The 23,129-nt window shown below is 42.6% G+C and overlaps 1 protein-coding gene across 3 annotated transcripts in view; it reads right to left on the reverse strand.

Moving 5' to 3' along the window:
* Window positions 1-19,807, reverse strand: part of JAK1 (Janus kinase 1) — a 62,568-nt gene extending 42,761 nt beyond the window's left edge. For 2 of the 3 annotated variants that reach the window (XM_040610631.1, XM_040610629.1), the window contains exon 1: window positions 19,683-19,796. The gene's annotated coding sequence lies outside the window, so the exon portion shown is untranslated. Of the gene's footprint in view, window positions 1-19,682 lie in introns of all 3 variants that reach the window. The other variant, XM_040610630.1, reaches the window with a different exon arrangement.
* Between the last annotated feature and the right edge of the window lie 3,322 nt (window positions 19,808-23,129).

Genomic DNA, 23,129 nt, shown 5'->3' on the forward strand with positions numbered 1-23,129 from the left:
TGGGCATTCAGGAAATCCCAGCAGGAAACAAGGCAGCACTGCACCAGCAGACTGCCTGCTTTCTCACACTTCACTACTCCATTAAATGTATCAAATGCATTTAAAAGGCATTTCCTACTGGTTCCCACCAGCATGACAAAGACCAGAAGGAAGATCAGCCCCCAGAAAGGAGAAGCAAAGTCATGTTCTGACATCGCTATTTGAATCTAATTGTATTTTTTAGCTTTTAATTTAAATAACTACTTCTCAACAGTGCAGTATATATCCACTGGCATGCTCATACCCGTGTGTATATTTCAAAGTACGTATATGACTGGAGATGAGAAAGATTTATTGTCATTAAGACGTAATTTTTAATACAAGTGGGAAATACAGTTCTTTATTGCTCATCTGTTGGGATAAACACACATAGCAATTACTTTTTATTATTGACTAATCACCAGAGTGCACCTATATTAATGGTTAGCTGTAAACACATTTATCCCTATTAGTCAGAGGAAGGAACTGTGACTAGTTAATTGGCTCGTCTGAAGCAAAATGGGACACAACACTGAAATACCTCTTCTAATTCCATCCAGTCCATTTTATGGATTTATTTTCAGCTTATTTTTTGTTCTCCTCACCATTTCACCAAAGTTAGAGCTTCTTGGGGAAGGCAGCAGGTCAGCTCACCTGCAAGGTCCCTCTGCAAGGACTGCTGTGCTACACCCTGTAGCCTTACCACCAAGGACTTCTCATGCTTTGTTTCATTCATCTCAAAGGCCAGCCAGGAGTAGCTGCAAGTGTGCAGAAAATAGAAGAGTATGGAAAATGGTGTATACACCAACCTTTAGAGAAAAAGGATCACAGTGATGAAACTCAAAACTGGCTTATTTTTAGTCTCTGCCTGAAAAGCACTGGGATAAGCTCTCATCTCTTCTCTTCAAAAAGCCAAGCACAGTTACACCTCTTCACCCACAAATGAGAAGCACAGGTTAACAGCTGAAAAATTAGTTTGCACTGACCTTTATTCATCTCAGCCTCGGGCAAATGGTTTGTTAAGAAAGAAGCTGTGCTCAAAACAGGTTTCCCAGCCAGAGCTGAGAGGGGACCCTGGCAATACTTGTACGTTGCCCAGTTTTCCGTATATCTGCCTAAATTCAGATGTCTGCCTTTGACCTAGACACTGTATGCTCCTCTCATTGTCAATCTGGACAATTAAGCCCAAGATGCAAATCTGAAGTAGGTCAGATGAATTTTCTGAATCTTTCTTCTAACTGAGAAGGGATCTCAGACATCTGCATCTAAGCTTTTCTCTTTAAACTAGAGATTCAAAAGCTGGATGAGCAGACTCTCCCCAGGATATACTTGTTTGCTTGCAATTACTTTTATATTCTCAGGCTTTAATGAATCCTTGCATTGCCTACTTTACTTTAAAAAGAGGAGTTAAGCCCTAGATATCACCTGCAAAGTTGATAAAGACATGACATGGTACAGATCTCACCCTAAATCCTTTTTCTGTGATCTCAACCGCAACAAAGACTGGAAAAAAAATCACCATTTTTCAGAGCTGCAGGCTCTTTTCTGCCTAAGAATCACCGAATACAAGTAAATTGGCAGAAGCCAGTTGAAACAAGGGAAGCCAATCCATGAAATCCAAATTAAGCTATTTAGAAAGTTGTCTGAGCAGACAACTCAAGCTCTGCTGGATAACAAGGATCCTTGTGCTTCCCTTTGGTGACCAAAAAGCAGCATCTGAACTGCAGGGGCTCTCCAACAGTAGGGTCAGATGCTCCTCCTTCACTCTTCTGGCCTCCTGTGTCCATCCCTATAGATGGTGCTGGCTGCTTTTTCACTTAGATGCACACACACATACATACATACACAGAGTAATCAACTGCTCCTTTCAATGCAAGCATGATGTCAGTCATATCTCAGGTGGTCTCTGGATACTAAGACAGCACACATCCTTCATAGTTTCATACTGATTCTCCCACAGGAGTTCAGAATATGGGACAGCTGTGATGTTATGAAGGCCAGGCTGCCAACTGCTGCAGTTAAAAGTCTTATCTAACAGTTGTTTTCTGCTTGAAATACAAGAATACCCTGATATTCTTCCAGTATCAGTTTTATCTCCTGAGACAACTATAGCAACCAACCATTTTAGTTTAAGCACAGACTTTGCCACAAGCAGTCTATTCTGCAGGAACATGGGGCTGAGAAGGAACCCCTAAATGCAGTATGCTGCTCCACCACCACCTATTAACACAGATTTCAGTGTTTCCCCAGCTTGCACATACCTGAATTGATAATCTGAGCACAGCAGTACAGTGTTTCAAGACACTGTATCAGTAATTACAGATTTTTTCAACCAACTGAAGTTCTAACAATTCTTTTCAGCAAGTTCTCTACCAAATTTCCGCTATCCAGTTTAATTGTGAATGCTATGGCTTGACATAGTGTACTTCTTACAATTAAGAGAATTACTGGTGTGAGTCTTTGTCAACTATGAGCTATGTCCTAGTATCGCCCTGTAAAGCAAACTAAATATTTACACTCAATTCATTCAATCTCTTGGACAAATACATATGCTATTTTTAACTAACCAGCTAAATAGGAGCAAATTTTACATGTTTACCTCAGAGCTGTGCCAACAGTGGTTCAAAGGTGGTAAGACATGTCGGTGGCTTTAATGTACAATGGTGAGCAGTGGGACTTCGTTTTTCTTTTCTTAGGAAGTCTTGTTTAGGTTACGAATTTCAGAATTTGTACTGCAGATTGCACAATTATCTTAATCGCTGATGGTTTGGTCCCAGAATGACTAAAGCTGGCCTTTACACCCATCCGTACCCAGACAGACTCTACTACGCTTAGCATTTGACATAGAGGTGTGACAACGCACAGAATCTCAACCTGCACAACAATTTCAACCTGGCAGTCCAAATACTTTTCTGCTTAGAAAGTCTTAAACCTCTTCTGGTTTACCAATCCAACTTAACTCTTCTATAAACTTCTGGTAGGGCTGAATAATGTCATGTTTATTTACAGTTCACTGATTTCTCTTTTTAGAAAACATTTGCTTGCCCCATTTCTGCAGCTGCTGCCTGGTAACTTGGTGATCTTCCCCTCAACAACAAAATCATCCTCCTATGAGTCTTATACAGTGTATGAAAGACAAAAAAAAAAAGTGTGAGTAATATATACTCTACATTTCAGAATACCGAGTGGCACTCTTCAGAGCACAGCTACAAGGTCTGTTCAAAGACAAAAATTATGAGAGGAGTATTATCCTCATTTTCAGGAACCTATCTGCATTCCCAGTACTGTCTTTATATTATGAAAATTTACAGTAGCTCACTGTTTCTGAATGTCCAGTTTTGGCCAGGAGCAGTTTCATAAAAGTTTACGGCCAATTCACTTTTCGGTCCAGGTATAATTTTATTTCAGCTCTTTTGAGCACACAGCAGCGGACATTGCTTAGCTGCAGTTCTCCCTCCCTCTCTTCCGATGCCTCTCTCACAACAGCAGCTTTGGATGCAGGACCATTACGCTGCTGCTGTGACTCGACACCAAGAAATCATTCCGTCTTGCTTCGCTCCCCTCCCCACTGACGAGTCCCAAGATACTAGCTGGACATGCCACAGTCAGCCTTTCTTCCCAAGAGGCTGATAACAACAGTTATCTCTGCTCCAACAGCTCAAGCAGGCGCAGTTTATCCACACTCAACCAAAGAGTCTCTGGTCTGAAGAACTGTCACCCCAATCTCCCTCCCCCGCTCCAGTGCCAACACGAAGCTCAAGGAACTTGGCTGCACACTGGGAAATTTTTTCAGCAGCCTGAAAAGAAAGCGACTTCCAGCCAGCATATTGATTCTGCGGCTGCTCTGCAGAAACAACCCAACCCATGGCTACAGTAATTTCTGCAACATCTTGCTAGTGAGAGGGAGGGTGGGGGAGAGGCAGGGGCAAACCAGTGTAACAGCAAATCCACAAGCCACACTCTTGCACCTTCTCTGGCCCAAGCCCAAATCCTCACTCAGCAGCAGTAAACAGGAAGCCACCACCGAACTCCATGACACACATGTGCACCCCAAGCAACCTCCTAAACTTCTTCCTCCTGCAAATACAGCTGTCAGCACTGTAAAGAAGAGACTATCCCTATCTGTAAAGAAGGGCATCAGGGGTGCAGCTTACGGGTCATCAGAGATCCACGAACCAAACATGCTGCTGTCTGGGGAGGGGCAGCGCCCTAATGATTATGTAAATTGAAAGCAGGCTTCTACAAAAGAAAAGCTGCGACTTTTATATTCCATAGTGGCTAAAACCCAGGAATATTTTTTTTTACTATATTAAATCAAGTCCCTTATGAAAGAGACTTCCACTTCATGAGATATAAAAGCACCTCTATGTACTATCAAGCTACTCCATCACCACCTCTCTTCATCGCTTCAGTTGTGCCACTGCTGATCTGGTTGTAAGGTTTGGCCTCTGCCAATTTATTCACGTAGGTCCAGATGCAATGCTGTGAATACTGGACTGCAGTACTTCTGGAAGCATCAAGCAGAACAAGAATTATGCTAAGAACTAAAAATCTCTGAAAAGGCAGGACTGAAGACGTCAGTCCAAATCAATAAAATAAGCTGTTGCCATTAAAAGTAGCTTTAAGACCTTATTACAGCTTTTAACTGCCTTTCCTGTAAAGAGCTTAGTACAGTAAATGTGAGTAAGCAAATATTAAAAATAGCAGGGGCACTCTTGTTCAATTGCTTTTAACACTGACTCAACTGTCTATGACTCACCCCAAGTACCTCTTGCCTTATCTACCTTCCACATGCTGACTGTAACATCTCTTATTTTACATACTGGACAACGCCACTGCCAACTGAGATGTCCAGGATGGAGGGGTCACATGCATCAATACTCAACACTAAGGTTTCATCAGAATTTTCTACATGTTTTTTCAGCCTTCAGTGATCATTTCTAAGTAAATGATTCACAGGATTATGCTGCAAAAGGACTGAAAGCCAACATCAAAAAAGACTAGAAATTAAAGGGCTGTCATGCTTAAATCAGTCTCAAAAAGTCTGACAGGCAACTACCAAGCATCTCGCTTCACAAAATACTTCCTTACCCTCTCTCCCTCCTAGCTGCAGCCACACAGAGACGCCCTCTAACAAGATCATCCTCCTAGAAACCCACAAATTGGGTGGACAGGCTTTCTGAATGCAGTCTCTCTGGCAGTCTTTGTTCAAACCACCCAAAAAATCAGAGAAAAACCCTTCTAAAGCAAGCCTTAGTCTTATTTACTGGAGTTTACAGGAACTAGTGGTTACATATAGGGAATTTCCAGACAGTTAAGTTTGTAACTTTTATACTTCAACTGTACATTTACCATCAAAACATCAGAGAGGAACGGAAAAGCCATTACAAAACCTTCATAATAGATGTATTAAACTAAAAAAGGGTAGACTTAGGGTAGATATTAGGAAGAAATTCTTTACTGTGAGGACAGTGGAGCAGGTTGCCCAGAGCAGCTGCAGATGCCCCATCCCTGGCAGGGTTCAAGGCCAGGCTGGATGGGGTTTAGAGCTACGTGGTCTAGCAGAAGGTATCCCTGAAGCGTGGCAGGGGGTTGGAACTAGATGGCCTTCAAGGTCCCTTCCAAAACAAACCATTCTGCAATTCTATGATTCTATGTACAATTTAATCAAGACTAATCAGGCTAATCAGCTATCAGTTACAATCTGTTTAATACTACATATACACTATAGGTGGCAATATGTGATCCTGTATATTTTATATAAATAACTAGCCCTCCAGAACTATTTTTATGTGCTTAAAAATCATGTAGAGCAAAGTCTTTGCCAGATCTGCAGTAATTTCCACTGACCCAAATAACTTAATTTTTATGCTCATGCCTTAAAAGAGATCAGAAAGAAAATGACAAAAGGAAGGAGAGAAGCCAGTGGTAGCAAAGCAACTTCATATAGTTAATCAGCATATATATCCTTCAGAAGTTATGTCAAGTTTTTATTACATCTTCACTTCTCATTGACAAAACAACAATAGTATGTTTCTTTAGGGGTTGAGTGGCTTTTTCAGACATCAAGGGAAAAGAAAATGCAGAAGGAGAATCACTATCCTGACAGAATTAATAAAAATACTTCCTATTTTACACAAGTCCCAAGTCGCTGAGTGCTGTATTTGCACTACTCTATTAGGTACCTTATTTGTGAATTATTCATAGTTACTTTTTCTCTTATGTTAGGATATGCTAGCCTTAAAAATTATAACTTTCTTCTATTATTTGCTAGGAAAAGCGTAACATGACATGTGTGGGGGATGTTTTCAGCATAACTGAGAAGAGAGGACAGATAAATGTTATGCCCAGACTGACCCATTTGCTTAACTATCAAATAGCATTTGACTGCTTCCAAAACTAACAAAAACTAGCAGTAATGAAGTCTGAGCTCAAACTGTCAAGTCAGAAAAACAGGAACTGTGCTCTAGAATTGGGGTTTCGTATTTCCCCTTTTGAACTTGATACCAGAACTAACAACACATTTTGCGTCGAGACCATGAGACAAAATCTTCTGAATTTGGGGGGCGTGTGTGTGTAAAGTTAAAATCAACTATTTGCTGCAAAGAGTCAGTTCTAACTTCAACTAAACAGAGAGTAGCTTCACAGACAGTGTACTCCTTTTCATACTTCCACAAATGAGAAAACACAGAAGAGTGAATACAGCTGAAAAGGAAAGGCTACCAGAGAGGTCCTCCAGTAAAACACCACTGCCAGGAAATTAGGAAAGACAAAAGGAGAAAAAAAAAAAGAAGAGAAGGAGAGAGGCAAATCTGAGGAACTTTAAATCACATCTCTCCCCTGGTTTTATACACTGTGATGGAACTGGATGTTTTACAATTAAGAGTTCCAAAGCCTGGATCTCAAAATTAAAAACTATGGAGAAAAGGAACTTTCAAAAAGCAGCTGGGCATTTCATGCTTCGCTCAAGCTTTGCAGCTAGACAATTTGCAAATACAGCAGTGCAGCTATTCTGGGCAACAAATATTTAACTGTAGCAAGCAACGCTTCCTACAAATACTCAGAGGAAAAAAGCTTTGGGGAGCAAATTTGTCTGTTAAAGCACATGCACTTCTGCAGAAAATAATGAGAAATAAAACCAGAAGGCACATGGGGCATACACTAACTGCCAAGTACAGCCTGTTAGCTCCGGCAGTACAAGATGGCTACTTAAGCCTTAGCTCGAAATACTCTTAGCCATAAAAGTACTTCCTTTTTTCTGTCCTTAAAAGCAACTTAGAAATTGAATTGCAAGTTAACATGCAGGAATCTTAACAACAAAACCTCTTTCAAATTTTACTGTGTTGTTGGTTTGACCTAACATACAAACATCCCCAGTCTTAAACTGTCCAGCCCTTACAAAAAGTAGCAATACCACATCAGGCATTCCTCAGCATTTACAGAAGCTTCATGGATTTTAGGAAGACTAGCAGCTTCACTCCAAACCACTGCCCTAAGTCACTGTAATTGCCAGAAGGCTGTTATCCCAGTGAAAAACTGACTCAAAATTCATCAACATATTAGAAGAATCATAATGCTTGGCTAGTTTCACATTTTAAAAGCTAGTCAAAAAACCTGTTCTTGTATCTTAACACACTGAAATTGCGTATCAATAAATTTGCAACAGGTATTAGTCACGTTAGGCATATCTCTGTATTGAAAAGTTAACTAGACTTCAGAGAAAACTCACAGAAATTAGTTACAAGTGATCTCTACAACCTTTTATTTTTTAGAAAAAATATCTGCAATTCCTGTAGTAACTTGGATATATATCACCCCTCCAGCAGTTTTCTTAAGCAATCTGAGAGTTATCATACGAACTTCACAGCAGACAGACCCCATTTTTCAAACAAGCCATCAAAATCTTTCCCTGTGTCTAACAACCTAGAAATCTGGCTGTAACCATGCTGCACTTCTACCTTGGTGTCTACTTCTATGTTGCAAAGTAAAATCGGTTCAGTATCTCAAATGGATAAATGCACATAAATTGTACTTAACCAGAAAACAGAACACCAACATTTATTTTTATGTATGTAACTTCTGCACATATTTAGTGGTTATCTCTAATATGCAAGGGTTTTTGCAGTTAAAAACATGTCTACTGCACTTCTCTATACCATTCTAGACACAGTCTTTCTATGCAAATAGAAAAAAAAGTATTTCCCTCATTCTTAAGGGGAAACAAACTTAAAAAAACCCAGTATGCTGTTGGTCTATAGACATTCAACAAGTCAACAGTACAGAACTTGTCACTTCCATGTCTGTGCATCAAGATGACTAACACCACAACACACAACCCATCCAGCAAACATCTCCCTGATCGCTGTGCTGGAGGCTTCTGGCACCATTTCTGGACAATCCTGAGGATTACACAGACCACACTCAAAGCCAGCTGATAAACCTACAGCAGTACTCCATCCTTGCAGGCTTCTGAGGCATAAAGTGGGGGAGGAAGAGGGGATTTCAGCACTCCCCACAATTTCTCCTTTCCACTTCAACACATGTCTTATGCCACCACTCAGGATGGGAGATCATCTCTGGAGATATATTTAACAGCTTCTGCTCTGGCAGGATCTTCACCCACATGGAACAAGGATGCTCACACTATGCCCGTTCCACTCAAACCACAAGTGCTTAAGCAGAAAGATGGATTCTCAATAATGTTTGTCAAAATGGCTCATGTACAATTTTACTTTTTTTAAAAAAATACATGACACCTACAGTTACAAGAACCTCAAATTTCTCATCTTCTGTTTTCTTACCAAGCCACCAGAAAGCTGGCTCTCAGCATCCATTGGCTTCCAACAAGAACATATAGCCTTTTCACTCCTCCCCTCCAGCATTCAGTGTACAATTAATCTCTCAATCTCTTCTGAAAATCTGAAAGTCTAGTGGAACAAGACATGCAAAAAACACTCATGAGCAAAGTCACCTCACACATGAGCAAAAAGGCCACAAGCCTTTTCTACAAAATCACTGTGAGTAAAATTAAATTCCTAACATCTGCAAAGAGAGAGAAATCTGTGTGCCACTATTTCCTTGTCTATCATAGCAAGGAAGCAAAAGTACACCTAAGAGATTCAAGAGAGATACAGAAAAACTGCTCTGGTTTTTTTCTTTGATGATAATAGAAGACACAATTTGTTAAGTGTCAAACACATCAGAAATACCATACCACTTTTTTTTTTTGTCTCAAGAATTTCTGAGACCTAATGGACTGTGACCAGAAGTCACTGAAACCATGGCAAAGGACTTCATTTAGGCTGCTTTAAACTTTGTTTTCTGCTAGTTACCACCACATACTTAACCTAGACTCCCAAAAAATACTTTTGTCAAAAACCCTGAAAGAGGCACCCTGCAATTTTAGCTAGGAATGATGAAAGTTTAATTGAGAATTACAAAAGCCAAACCCACCATTTTTAAATCTTGTCGATTCTTTTCTATTTATTGTAACAAGAGAACAAAGATGTGGCAAGGGAAACAGAATACACATACCAGATATTCCGAGCAAGCCATTCCTTACTAGTTATTATCGGTTGGGTTTTTTTAGAGGACTGAAACACACAAATTTAATCTGGCAATAAATCCAACTACAGAATTAAATTAAAAATGGACATACAGAGTTGTTAATTTTATTAAACCACAACTTCCATGCCACAGAATGGCTGAAGCGGGAAGGGACCTCTTGAGACTGCCTGCTCAGGCAGGGGTGGTGGGAGCAGGCTGCCCGGGATGTCCCCACTTAGGCTGTTCATCTCTCTGCAGGCAACACCTCTGGGCAGCCTGGTCCAGTGTTTGACCACCCTCACAGTACTAAAGTGTTCAAGGAAGGATGCTCCAGCCTCTTGATTGTGAAATAATTGTTTCAAAACTGTTTAAAAAATTAAAAACGTTATTTGTTTTCTTAAGCATAAGATGACATGGTGCCTTATAAAAAACTAATCAGGATTAAATTATTTTTCTTTCCCTAAATCCAGCCCCTTTGACTTAGAACAAGACCACAGCTATAAAATCATAACATAAAAGAGGAAAAAACATTGAATTACTGCAAAATTAACTGGACTGGGCCCCCACTCACCCTTACATTACTCATGCTCACACACAAAAAAACATACCAATTAATTTGTAAGGTCACAGCTTCTGGAAATTAACAGGCTCAAATGCAAATCAAACCAGGAAGATACACCTCAGCTATAAATTCAGAAAATCTGATGCAGGAGTCGGCATGCAAAATCAAGACAGAACTCTACAACAGCATTTCTAAGTCATCAACTATTTATTGCAGAATGCCTCCTACTGAAGCACATCCATCACACTAGGCTTCTCCGCATTGACTCCTCAGGTCAAATTCCCAATAAGGTACCTTTTACTCCTACCCTTTAAAAGACATTTTATAGCTCATCCCTTATTACGGGCAAGACTTGAGACAGATGAAAGAAAGGGAATTACCCCTTCACCACATTTTATAATGGGATGTTCATGGAGCAGACTGCTTGCTTTTCTGCAGAACTATGCCATATTCCCTACCATTAACAGCCTGATTCTAAAGTAAGTCGAGAAAAATTATCCTCTATTAACAAAGAGATCGAAGATACTTGGCTTCTTCTTAAGTGTGTGGTTGGGACTCTGTGAATTATATGTTAGTGTTTGTAGGCTGTGCCCTTATGAGTACACACCATAAGAAGCCCCATTAAAACCAGTAGAATAGCTTTGTAGGCCCACAAGCATGTACTTGTTTCCAAGATTAGGATTGCTATATCAGTCTTGCCTGCTAATTAAACTACTCCTAACTTTCTCTGCCTCTGAAACTGAGTAACAATAGATTTTGAAAAACAAATACCTTGAAATGGTCTGGGAAAATTGCTGACCTCCACTGCTTTTAAGATCTAAAAGAAAGGATTTTCTTTTAAAGCATCATTCAGTCATTAGGCCATACCCTAAAACATTTCTAAAACTACTTTGGCTGTGAGCAGATGTACATGCTTTGTACAGGCAGCAGAGCCTGGTAAAGGTGTTAGTTTACCAGCCTTTCTGGCAAAAAAAGAAAGCGTACATGGTTCAGCTGTGGGGAGAGCGGCAGTACCTTTCAACAAAAAGGGAGCAGTGAACAACTCAGGGATGGTACAGCTCAAGTGGTTACATAGGTATGAGCAAGCTGTCTTGGCCTGAAAGCAGAACAAGTGCTGATCTAATTGCTTTATATATGTGAGCTGAAACGTGTGGTAAATTGCATTTCCAGATGGAGTGATGAAAAAAGTTGCAGTTCTAAGAAAAGCCTTTGCCAGCTTTGGCAAAATTAGCAGGAAGAGATGGTGGTTTGCATCTCAGCTGTATTTTAAAGGCTGAACTCACCACAAAGCTTGGGACAAATCAAGTTCTTTATGTAATTACTCAGCTTCACTGATATGCACTGATCTATCTGTGAGAAACTGAACTTGTGTGGAACTAAAGACAAATGGGAGTTAGCACATATACGTACACTAACAAGCATAGCAGTTTACATTAACTGCTAATTAAACTTTATCAAGCAGTTAAGTAACAAAGATATAATGGATTTAAACAGCCTTAAGAAATGTATTCATCAGAGAAAGCATGAAACAATCACAAGACACGCAAAGAGGTTGTGCCAGCATAGCAGAGGTGAAGGTAATGAGCAATCCAGATTTCTCTCCCTGAAGAGGCAGAGTCCTATAGGTTGACAGGTCCTGCCCTCGCCATGTAAAATTAATTCTCCAAGCATACAGAGCGAGAGGGTGGTTCTACATAAATGCTTCTCTGCATGCTAAATGGCACACAGAGCATGTTAATAGGTATATGCCGTGGTGCAAGTCGGGTCTAGAGAACTATTTTGTGTGTGCTGGGCTATATGAAGAAGTCACACTGCCTCTACTTAAAAGTATACTGGTGTTTCTTAAGCAGGATTTTCACACCAGTGTCCAAGTTCACACATCCCTGAGGAAAGCAGAGGAGGCAGCTGATGAGAAGTCCTCTGAGCTGGAAGAGGTATCCATCAGAGTATGCCAATTGCTCAACCAAAGGAATGACATGCCACAACAGGAGTGCCTTAACAGTGCTGCTGTGACCTGCAATGTGAAACCCTCCACACACAGCATAAACTAAGAAAACTTTTTCACTTAATTTGACAGCAAACTTGTAAGAACATGGTGAGATGAAACCTGGAGATACCACACACTTTCATTGCAAGATAAACTTCTAGGTAGTACCAACAAGGAGCAAACAGTTAATCTGTACACAGCTAAGCTACTGTGACCAGTATCATGGGTTTTAGTTGTTTAAGGCTGTGCTGGCATATACTGACTACTCAAGACTTAAAGGTACCTTTTTTTAAGCAAAGCAAGCCTTCCGTTTGCTGATGAATCTTGCTTATATGGATGTAACTTGGTGGCGGTGTAAGTCACATGTACAGGAAGCTGAAAGGACTGTAAAACCCGCAGGACTTTTTTTTTTTTTAGACTTGGCAGAAGATAGCTGTTCTTCTTTTGTAAAATGAAGCTTTTTAAGTCAGCTATCCCTGTATGTCCTTTCACTCACCACCTGTGCCCTTGACAGTGAAATCAAACCCAGGCTCTCCTGTACTAAACAATTCCACACTTGTAAGAAAGTTGTTCACAGCGATGAATTACTACTAAAATGAGTGCTCGTATAAAACAACACAAGTTGGTTTTTTTTCTAGGTGATGCTGGTGTTAAGACAAAGGCTTCCAGGTGAAAATCCCAGCTGGCAATGCTTGCGCTAGTGATTTGCACATATGTACAACACATTCAGTGGGCTATGGGGGTCTGTTCTGTATCATCACTAAACACAACTTCTACATTCCCTTCATGAGGGCAATGATGCAGCAGCATGAACACAAACAGACATTTTCTTGGCAATGAAGAGTTATGACCCTACAAACAAATGGGCATCAGACAGGCCCCTCTTCTCTGACTATACCAGCACTCTGCAGAGACTGGATGAACTCTTGACTATTCCCTACCTTTAGGGGACAGAGTTTTTAAGAGGCTTTCTAAAAATCAATATGTAACAACCAAATAAAACACGTTTTCAGCCATTCCCTGCCCAAGCCAGGCACTGATGTTTCTAATAGGAAAACAGTGAGAAAAAGTTACAAGGCTATAACACAGTTTCAGAAGAACGTGCGGTCCATTATGGCCTACAGACCAAATAGACTTTACCATTAGAAACTGGAAGGCAGCAAGCGCTAAGGTTCAGCATTGCAGCTGTTACTTCAATTAGTGAAGTCAAATGAACCTTTTTCTTCCTTCAGCTTAAGTCTAAAGAACAAGAAAGAAGGACAGAAGATTCAAATGAAGAAAAAAAAAACCCCACAGTTTAATACAAAGGCAACAGAAATCAATAGCAGGAAAAAGCAAAAAGGTAAACAGTGAATGTGTAATCTTTTGTTCTCAGGGGAGAGGATAAGTCCTGTAGAAGAGAGTGCTTCAGCACAGTTAATAGAGCTGTGAAGGGTGACAACAGAGGCTGATACATACAGGTCAGGCTCGCTGACTTAACTGTCTGGTTCCTTTTGAACTTTTAAACTCTCTGAACAGGTGGGCTCTGGCAATTTCAAAATTATTAGCATTTGTTTTGCCATACTTTGAGGAAAAGTGAAATGCAGAAACATTCAGGAAGTGAAAGGTTATTTCTTGTGCATCTGCAGTAAACACGAAAGACACTCTGTGTATAAGAAAACCATAAGTAAACTCCAAATGCCAGCTTATAGTTATTCTTCATCAGAAACCTCAGAACTGAGTGGCCACACTTTCTTTCCATGCAGGCGGCCACCAGCTTGAGTTGAGGTGCAAGCGCTTGATACCCTAGGGACAACAGAAACAACCCAACTAAAATAGCAGATTTAAATACAAAATACTGAGCCTAATGCAACGCTTAAGCTAGACAGTACCTTTTGTACTTATGGTGTTTTTCCCCTTAAACATCTAATGCCCTAAAAACTAATATAGCTTTATAAAAACCAAACAAACAGCCTGCTCTGAATTTGTTATCACACTCTGGTAAAATCCAGAGGAGTAGAGACAGGTATTTATGGATGGCAAGCAACAGCAAGTTATGTAGACAGTACAAGTGCCAAGGCTTTTAAGGTTTGTTTTGCTTAATGTATCTCTTGTGCTGCTAGTGTATCAAAATAAGTATAAAAGTAAGTTCCGCCAAATTAATTTCCTCAAAAATTCAGTCTGCATACAAATTTTTTGCAAGTGTCCCCTCTCCTCTCACTCCCCTCTCAAGTCACAGACCTAGCATGATGATCCAGCATTCTGCTTTGTTTTCCTTATATAAAAAAGTAGAAGGCTTAAGTTAGTCCTTCCTCTGACATGAAAGGTGTAAGGATTTTTTTTTCAAGAACTGCTGTCTCCAGCACAGCCCTAGGCACAGTAGCTCTCACAGATCTAGGTACAACCTCCCAGGCTGAACAAGAATTTTTTTCCTGTTCTAAATAGCATGAGTCAATATTACCTCAATCGCAACTTCCAACCAGTGAAACTAAGTAGTTTAAAAGATCTGAAGTGGAAGGCCAACAAACTTATTTTGACAGAATATGCCCCAGACTGAAAGGTAATTATTAGGAATACTGCTAATAAAATTAAGTAATTCAATACCCTGCTAAATTCCAACTGGGCCACCTGATGGGCAATCCAGACTCCACTCAGTCCTCAAATAGCTGAAAATGACCTGAAACAAAACACTCGAGGAACAGTTTAAATGGCACTTGGTGTACAAAACTGCTAAAACTTGCAGTATATTGATGTATATCAGTGGCTCAACAAGCGAGGGTCACTCTGAGATCCACTCTGCAAAAAAGGGAGATAGTGTACCACAGTCTGAGGAATGTGCAAATTTTCCTTTAGGAGTTTTCTCCTGGAAGCAGGAGTAGCCGTGGTCACTTAGATTTTGTGTTTAAAGAGAATTAAGCCTTTGAGGACTGGGGAGGGAACACAACATTTCCAGGAGAGTGGAGGAGAAATGTGTTGAAGGAATAAACAGGTTGTTCAGCCAAAGTCAGGCACTGGCCAGTGACACAGCTGAGATTAAAACACCTCAAGGGTTCTATACTCCTCAAATGCTGCATTACATGCTTATCCACCAGCAGACTGACTCCTTATCTTTGTGAGCCTTCCCGTCCCCTCCTCCACTACACACAGAGGCAACCGAAGTCTTGACTCATGGTAAATCCTATGTGCCTTAAAAGTCAGAGAACACAGCATTAAATACTGAATTTATTCCATTAGCAGACCCTCCTCTACATAACAGACTGGCTTCAAATACAAGTCCAAAAGACTTCACAAAGCAAAGCCGCTAGATTCATCCATCATAAACGCATGTATTTCTTGAAGCCAGATACCTTGTAAAAGTTTGTTCTTTACTAGCAAGCCCTTGCTGCTCATCCACAGCTACAGCAGAACCGTGACTTGGTATTTCTGGAGGACTCTTTATTGTCAGAACTGCTGACGAAGCAGAATCAATAGTAACACCAAGGCATTTACTCCAATACAATTTTCCTATTCTTTGGTAGCTATAACTGCATTTGTTCAGAATCTTAACCTTGCAGGCAAGTTCCTCCTCAAACAAAAACTCCAACTTGATTTTTCCCAGACTTTCACCACCACCTTGCTCCATAGCTCAGGATGATGTATACATTCTCTGCTTTTCCATCAACTTCCAGTTCTTTTCCTTTATTTCCTATCTTACCTTTCACATCCTGCAGGGAAAAAAAAAATAATAATCTAACAGAATAATTTTATGGGTCAGCTGTTTTAAAGTGTGATCATAATCACATAACATGCAGAGAACCATATTCACACCACTTATCAAACAACTCATACAGTGTCAGAGGATGGTAAAAGCTAATGATGTGTAATATGAGTGGTACAGACTACCCTCCTTCCAAGTAGAAGCTGCTCTTCCAGTTCCTTGTAGCTCAGTTCTTATGTCAGTTATGCAACTTATGTTACACTTATATAACCAGTTCAGGGAAAAAATGAGACTTACTCTAGCCAGCAAAACTGTCTGTACTTTTATAAACCCTTCAGCACAAAGAAAAATGTCAGGACCTGTTCCTTAAAAATCCACCTGTTTTCAACAGGCCAGGACATTAAAACCACTAAATCACACTTCCTCACTCTCAATGAAGAGAAACTGCAACCAATTTGCCCAAAAGAACCATCATCAACTTCTTTTTCCAGTAACCTAGCACTTTTTAGCATTGTTTCAGGGTTTTGGAAGGATCAGGTGAACAGGGAAAACAAATACTGGACAAGGTACCTGAAGGTCTGATAAAGACATCAAGTGATGAGCAGAATAACACCCCCCAGTCTGTCACTTCATATACTGCAGCAACAGATAGGTCTAACAATTTAGCTATCAAACACCCAAAATGCCGTTCTTTTGAGTTTCCACTTTCCTGATGAGCTCCAACATTATTTATCTCACCCTGCTAGCAAAACTGAGCAGTATCAGTCCATGAAAAAGTTTTCTTTGCAAAAGGCAGGCTTTGAGCACTAACTGACTGAATCATGTGCTTGAACTGTAAAAGCCATTTTCTATCACTTTGGCAAGTGCTTGCTATTACCAATACCTGAAAGCTAATTGCATTTTAAGTGCTTTAGAGATCTACAGCAACTCTGGATGTGTTTACAGAAATAATAACCGATCATTAAGAAATCGCAAACTGTTGGACACGCTACAGAAGAACAACTTGAATACTGCCAATTTATTGTCCAGAAGAAAACATTTTGTCACTTTTAATTGCTGTTGGACACAAGACGAGTCAGGAACCCAGCTCAGTCTTCATAACCTGGCTTCTCAGCATGCTTTCTGGTTCGTAGCTTCTCATAACAATCTTTTTCACATCTAAATACAAATCAGTCTTAAGGGTTTGTTTTTATGTGTAAAAGCTTTAACCTCTCAAAACAATTCAAACACCCTCCTCTTTATGTAAACACAGAGCAATTCATACCCAACAAAGTGCACAGTTTCAAGGGTTCTCCATTTGGGTTGGTGTTGTATTTTGAACCTCTCTTCCTCATACCAAGTCAGGCAGCAGCAAGGTGCCAAGGAGAAAAAGGTGTTTCACCTCCAGATTGAGGGAGGATGGGGAGGCACATGGTAGGAAAGAGGTGAAATCTTCCTGCCCGCAACTGCGGGCATCACTGTCAGGATGCTGCCTATGAAAACGGAAAGATTTTTCCCCTCTACACAAAAAAAGGGAAGCTAGTTTCTGTGAATTCAGTCTTTTATTTGCAAGGTCGTGAACTGCTACAGAAGCGTCCAGCTAAGCTTACTGAATTAGTAGTGCTTATTCTTCCAGCCCAGAACCCTGGCTTACTTCCAGTCCCCCAAGAGGTAAAGTAAAAGAATTAAAGTTTAAATTGCAAACTCTGGCTAAGGAAAAAGAGTTTAAAAGGTATGTTGATTTTCACCACTGAGTCTGTCCAGTGACTGTTCATGTACACTTCAGCTTTTTGCTTTGCAATTGAAACAGGTCTACTTTCCAAAGCTTTTGTAGTAGATATTCTCTCCAGATCTTGCTTCCCATTTGTTTTTTTAATAAACTCATCGAACACGCAAGTTCATTCGGACACATAGAAACAGCATATGCTTGAACAGTTCAAGAATTACAGGAGCTGCCTTTCAAACAAGGCCACCTTGAAACAAATAATGATTTTTGCAGTACAGCTACTTCCAGGAGTTCGCAAACTAAAAGTTGCTCCAGTTCTGTGTTTATATTTTTGTGCAAATTTAAACCCACTCACCCTGGCTTTTTACAAAGCTTTCACCTAATCTTTCCCAAAGGTCAAACATTTGCAGTTTTGCTCTGCAGGAGCATAGTATATTCTCTGTTCCACTGGGCTTTGGGGCAAACAGCTTGCAGATACTTAAACAAGTAAGGTATTTAAGGAGAACTGTATCACTAAAAATGTACCGAGAAAAACACTTCTAAAATCTGCCTGTAATCATTAACTTTCAACACCGCAAATGACAGCAAGAGCCTGATGCGATCTGCTGTTTGCTCAGACATGAGCAGCATGTCCTTAACTGGCTCTGTATTTCAAAGCACCTGTCTCTGTGTCACCTAGCACAAACCCAGATCAAGGTGCAACTTCCTGTGTGTTTTAAAAACAAGTGCCAGGAGGAAATGCCTACTACTCCCCATATATGGTCAAAACTGAACTTAATATCAAGCTCCAGCAGTCAAGAATAAAATGGTACCAACATAGATACATTCTGCTCAAGAAGAAAACTGCAGAGAAACTTTTACAAGCAAGAGTTAAACTGAGCTAACTGGAGTTAAGTTTAAACACCAATGCAACTTTGAATTACTTCCATCTCCCCCCAAGAAAACCACCACCAAAAACAATGAAAAAAAAAAAAACCAACTTTCTTGTACTGCACTTATCTGCCCTTCAGGTCTCTATGCTTCAAAATACATCCCCCCATCCCTAATCCATTGGAGTGGCCACCCCATTAGCCACATGCTTCCCCAGCACCGCCCCACCCTCCTAAGCACAGATTCAATGCCTGTTTAAATAGAGGTGGGTCCAGCCTCTCCTGCCACACCGAGTGGCTGCCATGTTGTCTCTGCCATCAACCTCCATGGTTGACATGCTTCAAGCTTTTGCGTCCTGATTCTCCTTATGTATGTCCTTTCTATACAGATCTTGAAAATCCCAACTCAACAGGATTATCCAAACAACATAATAATTGTTTTCACACCACGTACAGCAGAATTATGTTTTTAGGTGTCTGGAGAAGGTGGAAAGTAGGCGCAACATTCCAAATGCCAGGTTACCTGCTCCACATGCCTGCTTGTCCCTTCGTGTGATGGATATCCAGCCGATGGGTGACCTGCCTGCCTGCATAGCAGCTGTCCCCACCCTTAGGGGAAGGAGCACCTACAGACGGGGGCTGAGAGATGTCCAAAAAGTGTCTTTATCCCTCATACAGGAACAGATGCCAGACTGACAGCTAGCCCAAATAAATTTTTCCAAGCCCTTAATTTGCACAGAAGGGCAAGGCAGCAGTATCTCTATGCAGTTCCAGTCACAACAGAGACCAAGCACAGGGGATCTGAGCTCACTCAGGAGCACCTGCGATATTTTTTCACCTCACCCTTTCCCATCCGCGGGCAGAACCGAAGTTATTTCATTCCCGTTCCTCCCATCACCAAACCTGCCCCCCCCCCACGCCACAACATGGCTCTGAAACTCCCTTCGGCTCATATACCCCATGCTGCGCCGGCCCCTCATCGCCGAGGGGAGCCCAGCGGCCCCGCACTCCAGCCCAGGCCCCTCACCGCTCAGGGGAGCCCACAGCCCCGCACCCCAGCCCAGGCCCCTCACCGCTCAGGGGAGCCCACAGCCCCGCACCCCAGCCCAGGCGCCGGCCCCCCACCGCCGAGGGAAACCCAGCGGCCCCGGGCCCGGCCGCCGCGCTGAGCCCGGGAAGCCTCAGGCCGCCCCCGCGCCGTCGGCCATCTCGGCAGCTTCCCTCAGGAAAAGCGCCCGCCGCCCGCACCGCCCTCCCCGGCTCCCCTCAGCCCAGGGGCCCGGCCGAGGGGCGCGGCAGCCCCCCCCGGCCCCACTCACCGCCTCCGTCGCGCCGAGCCGGCGTGAGGGGAGTGCGGGGCGGCCGTTCCGCTCAGCCGCAGCGCTGGCGGGGCGGCAGGGCCCGGCCCGGTGCTGTCCGAGAGCGGAGCCGGCGGGCGCTCGGCAGCGGCAGGGCGGCGGTCCCGGCACGGCGGCGGAGCCCGCCTGCGGAGCATGCGCCGGGCCGGGCCCGCCCCGGGGTGGTGCCGCGCCGCCACCTCCCGCCGCGCGGGCTGAGGGGAGCTGCCGGCGGGCCAGCCGCGGGCCGCTCGGGCCCTCAGAGGTCGCTCCTGCTGGGGCCATCGCGGCGTGCGCGGAGCCCGCTCAGCGAGGAGGCAGCGGGGCTTGACGTGGGGCTGTCCCCGGCTGGTGCGAAGCGAGGCAAAGCGTTCAAGGCGTGCGGCGGGGCGCCAGCCCGCAGGTTTGATCTGCAGGTGCCTCAGGCCCCCCGGCAGCCAACATGGCGCCGCGCGGTGAGGGCGAGGGGTGCTCCGGCTGCGCGGGCCGGTGCCTGCCGTGCCGTAGCTGGGTGACCGGCGGGGTCGGGTTAACAGACCTGTGGCCCTATCTCCAGCCTCAGCAGGCACGAACGAGCCGGCGCAAACAGCCTGGTGTTTACACCAAAATGAGGAGATAATGCACAGCTCTGCTGCCCGTACCGAAGCTGGTTGCTTCACTGAGGTTTCAAACTCCTTTTTTTCTCTCGGGAATCACAGGGAATGGCACAAGTGGAAGTAGTAGCAGTAAGAAAATGATGCAGTTCAATGGAATGATTCCCTCTTTCCCCCCCCACACCCACATATATTTGGCATTTTCTTCTGAAAGAGCCAACCTGCTGCTGCATTTTCGAAAATTGTCCCAACAGCTGAATTGGTCATTTAAAAAAAAAAACACCACCACCCTGGTAAACGTGCCCCTTGTTGACATGATGGAGTTTCACGTAATTCAGACTAATTGGAGCACTGGTAACATCTTGTCAAGCTCTCCTCACACACAACTGCACAAGCCCCTTTGCGTTCTGAAGCATTTATACCCCAGCACAGTTAATTGGCCCCAGCTCAGCTGCCCTGTGCCTCAGCAGTCCTGAACCTTCTCTCCAGGAAATCAAACCAAAGCTTTTCTTCTCCCAACAGGAGCTGGGAGGCCACGGCCAATGGATGTGCATGTCAGGTCGTTGTAGTTTACAAATTATAGCTAGATAATCATTGATTATTTTTTTTTCCCCTTCAGCAAGAGGGAACAAGCTAGCCCTTCCCCACCTGCTTCCCCAGCTGTCCAGGAGCCAGCAGAGCCTAATTTGGATGGTTTTGCACCCTGTTAATCTTCTTCCTCAGCCACTGGGTCTGGATTAACCATGTGCTGTGGGTGCAGAGGAAAGCACCATAGTCTCGCCCTGTTTCCATCACTCTGGTAATCTTAACTCAGGTCAGAAATGGGCCTGAGGCTGTAAGGAGAGATGTCAAACCCTGCACATGCACGGGGCTGTGCCAAGGCTCTTAGACCTGACCTTTTCTTGCTCTTTTGCTCCCCACCCTCCCCTCTGGGATCTGCCTGCAGAGGCTGTGCTTCCATTGATTAGCTTTCATTCTTGCTAGTCCTTTCCATGGCTTTGCCTTTATCGTGATAAAATCAGTTTTTCTCAGTGGGTTTTCATGCCAAATAACATACCAGATCTTTATTATTTATGCTTTACAGGCAGGGGTCGTTTCCCAGCACAGCAACTGATGCTGCAGAAGTCCTTGAATCCTGAAGCTCAAAGCTACAAATCAAATCAAAGCAAAGCTGAGGAGGTGGCTGTGACGGAAGGATTGTATAAGGGGCTTAGCCTGGGCCTGCTTGTGCCTGCAGCAGCTCAGAGCAGAGCAGCTTTACCTCTGCTTCCATCTAAATCAGTGCCTAGAGCCCAAGACCATGTCCAGGAATGACGCAGGCTCCGAAAGGCCACATCCTTCAGTGGGAATTAAACACTCATGTTCACACATGTCTCTCTAAAAAGGGGGCTGAGCTCCTGTGGCACTTACAGTCTCACAGAAACTGCGTGTTCAGTCTCCTAGTCCTGCCTGCAATGTGAGCTTTTTGCTTTTTCTCTTTAATTTCAGGACACTAGTGTCTGCTCGTTTCTACTAGTTGTTCCATGACATATAACTGGGATGAAATTAATGTGCTTCTAAAAATTACTCCAAGAACTATGTTAATAACAGGGGAGGATTTCCAACCTATACCCAAAATGGTCTGCTTTTACCACAACATACCATCCTATGGGAAGGATGTAATTTTGCATTAAAACCTTTAAAGTAGTCTTCTCTAAGGAATTAATCACATGTATGTTTTGCTGAATATGTTTTCTTGCTTATATAGAGAATAGGCTTGTAAAGAGCTGCAGAAAAGGCGTTTGATGCAAAATAAATTTTTCTTTCCCCTGTCAGTCCTGTACTTGGGTGCAGTGACAGGTCAGAAGAATTATTTTGTGTCTTATGTATTTATTTTGCAAATTCCAGGATTCATGGATATCCTCCACCAAAAACAAAAAAAAAAGGCAAAATAAACCTGGCCAGGGTTGACTGTCTTGATATTTGTGAATTAAAAACCAAACTAAATTCAAACAAACCCTCTTTGGCAGCCTTCTTTAAAGAAGGGGTAAGGATGGATGCACACATTATCTCTTACTTGCCTGCTCTGCAGTTTGGTTTTCAAGCTTCCAGAAGCCAAACTTCACTTTTGCCTCTGAAATGGTGATGTTTCCACACTATTTTAAACAGTATAAATGTCTGGAAAGCTTTTTTTTTTTTTCCATGGCATTTCAAGGTACAGTGAGGAGCTGTACATAAAGTGCTTTAAATCACCGATGCCATCAGCTTGGGATTGTCTGGACCTTTACATAAATATGATCTAACACTACCTAAGTGGCTTCAGTTTGTCATTGATTTGCTCCTGGCAGTACTTCTGGAGCCTGGTTCTTCTCATACGTACTAGCAAAAATCAGGAGGAGGCAATGAAGTCAGAGGTGCTGTGTAATGTGTAAAATGAGCTGCTGACTTTCAATGTCAGCAATTCCTTAAACTTTGGATAGTATTAGAAAGTATTCTGAGAATAATTCTCTGTGCTCTTGTATGCTCCTGCAGAGTGTCAGGCTATGTTCAGTGCTGCTCAAATTAGAACTTATTTTTAAAATATTTTTTTCCCCAAAAAGAAAAACATTCTTCCATTTTTACCTCCAGGAAAAAAAGTGGGAGTTACAAAGGAAAGCAACTTGAAGGACTTTTTACGACGGCGTGTAGGGTATGGGTAGGACAAAGGGTAATGAAGTTAAGCTAAAAGAGGGTAGATTTAGGGTAGATACTAGGAAAAATTTCTTTACTGTGAGGGCAGCGAAGCACTGGCCCAGGCTGCCCGGAGCAGCTGTGGGTGCCCCATCCCTGGCAGGGCTCAAGGCCAGGCTGGACGGGG

Source organism: Falco naumanni, chromosome 11 (genome assembly GCF_017639655.2).
Source record: "Falco naumanni isolate bFalNau1 chromosome 11, bFalNau1.pat, whole genome shotgun sequence".
NCBI classification, from domain to species: Eukaryota; Metazoa; Chordata; class Aves; order Falconiformes; family Falconidae; genus Falco; species Falco naumanni.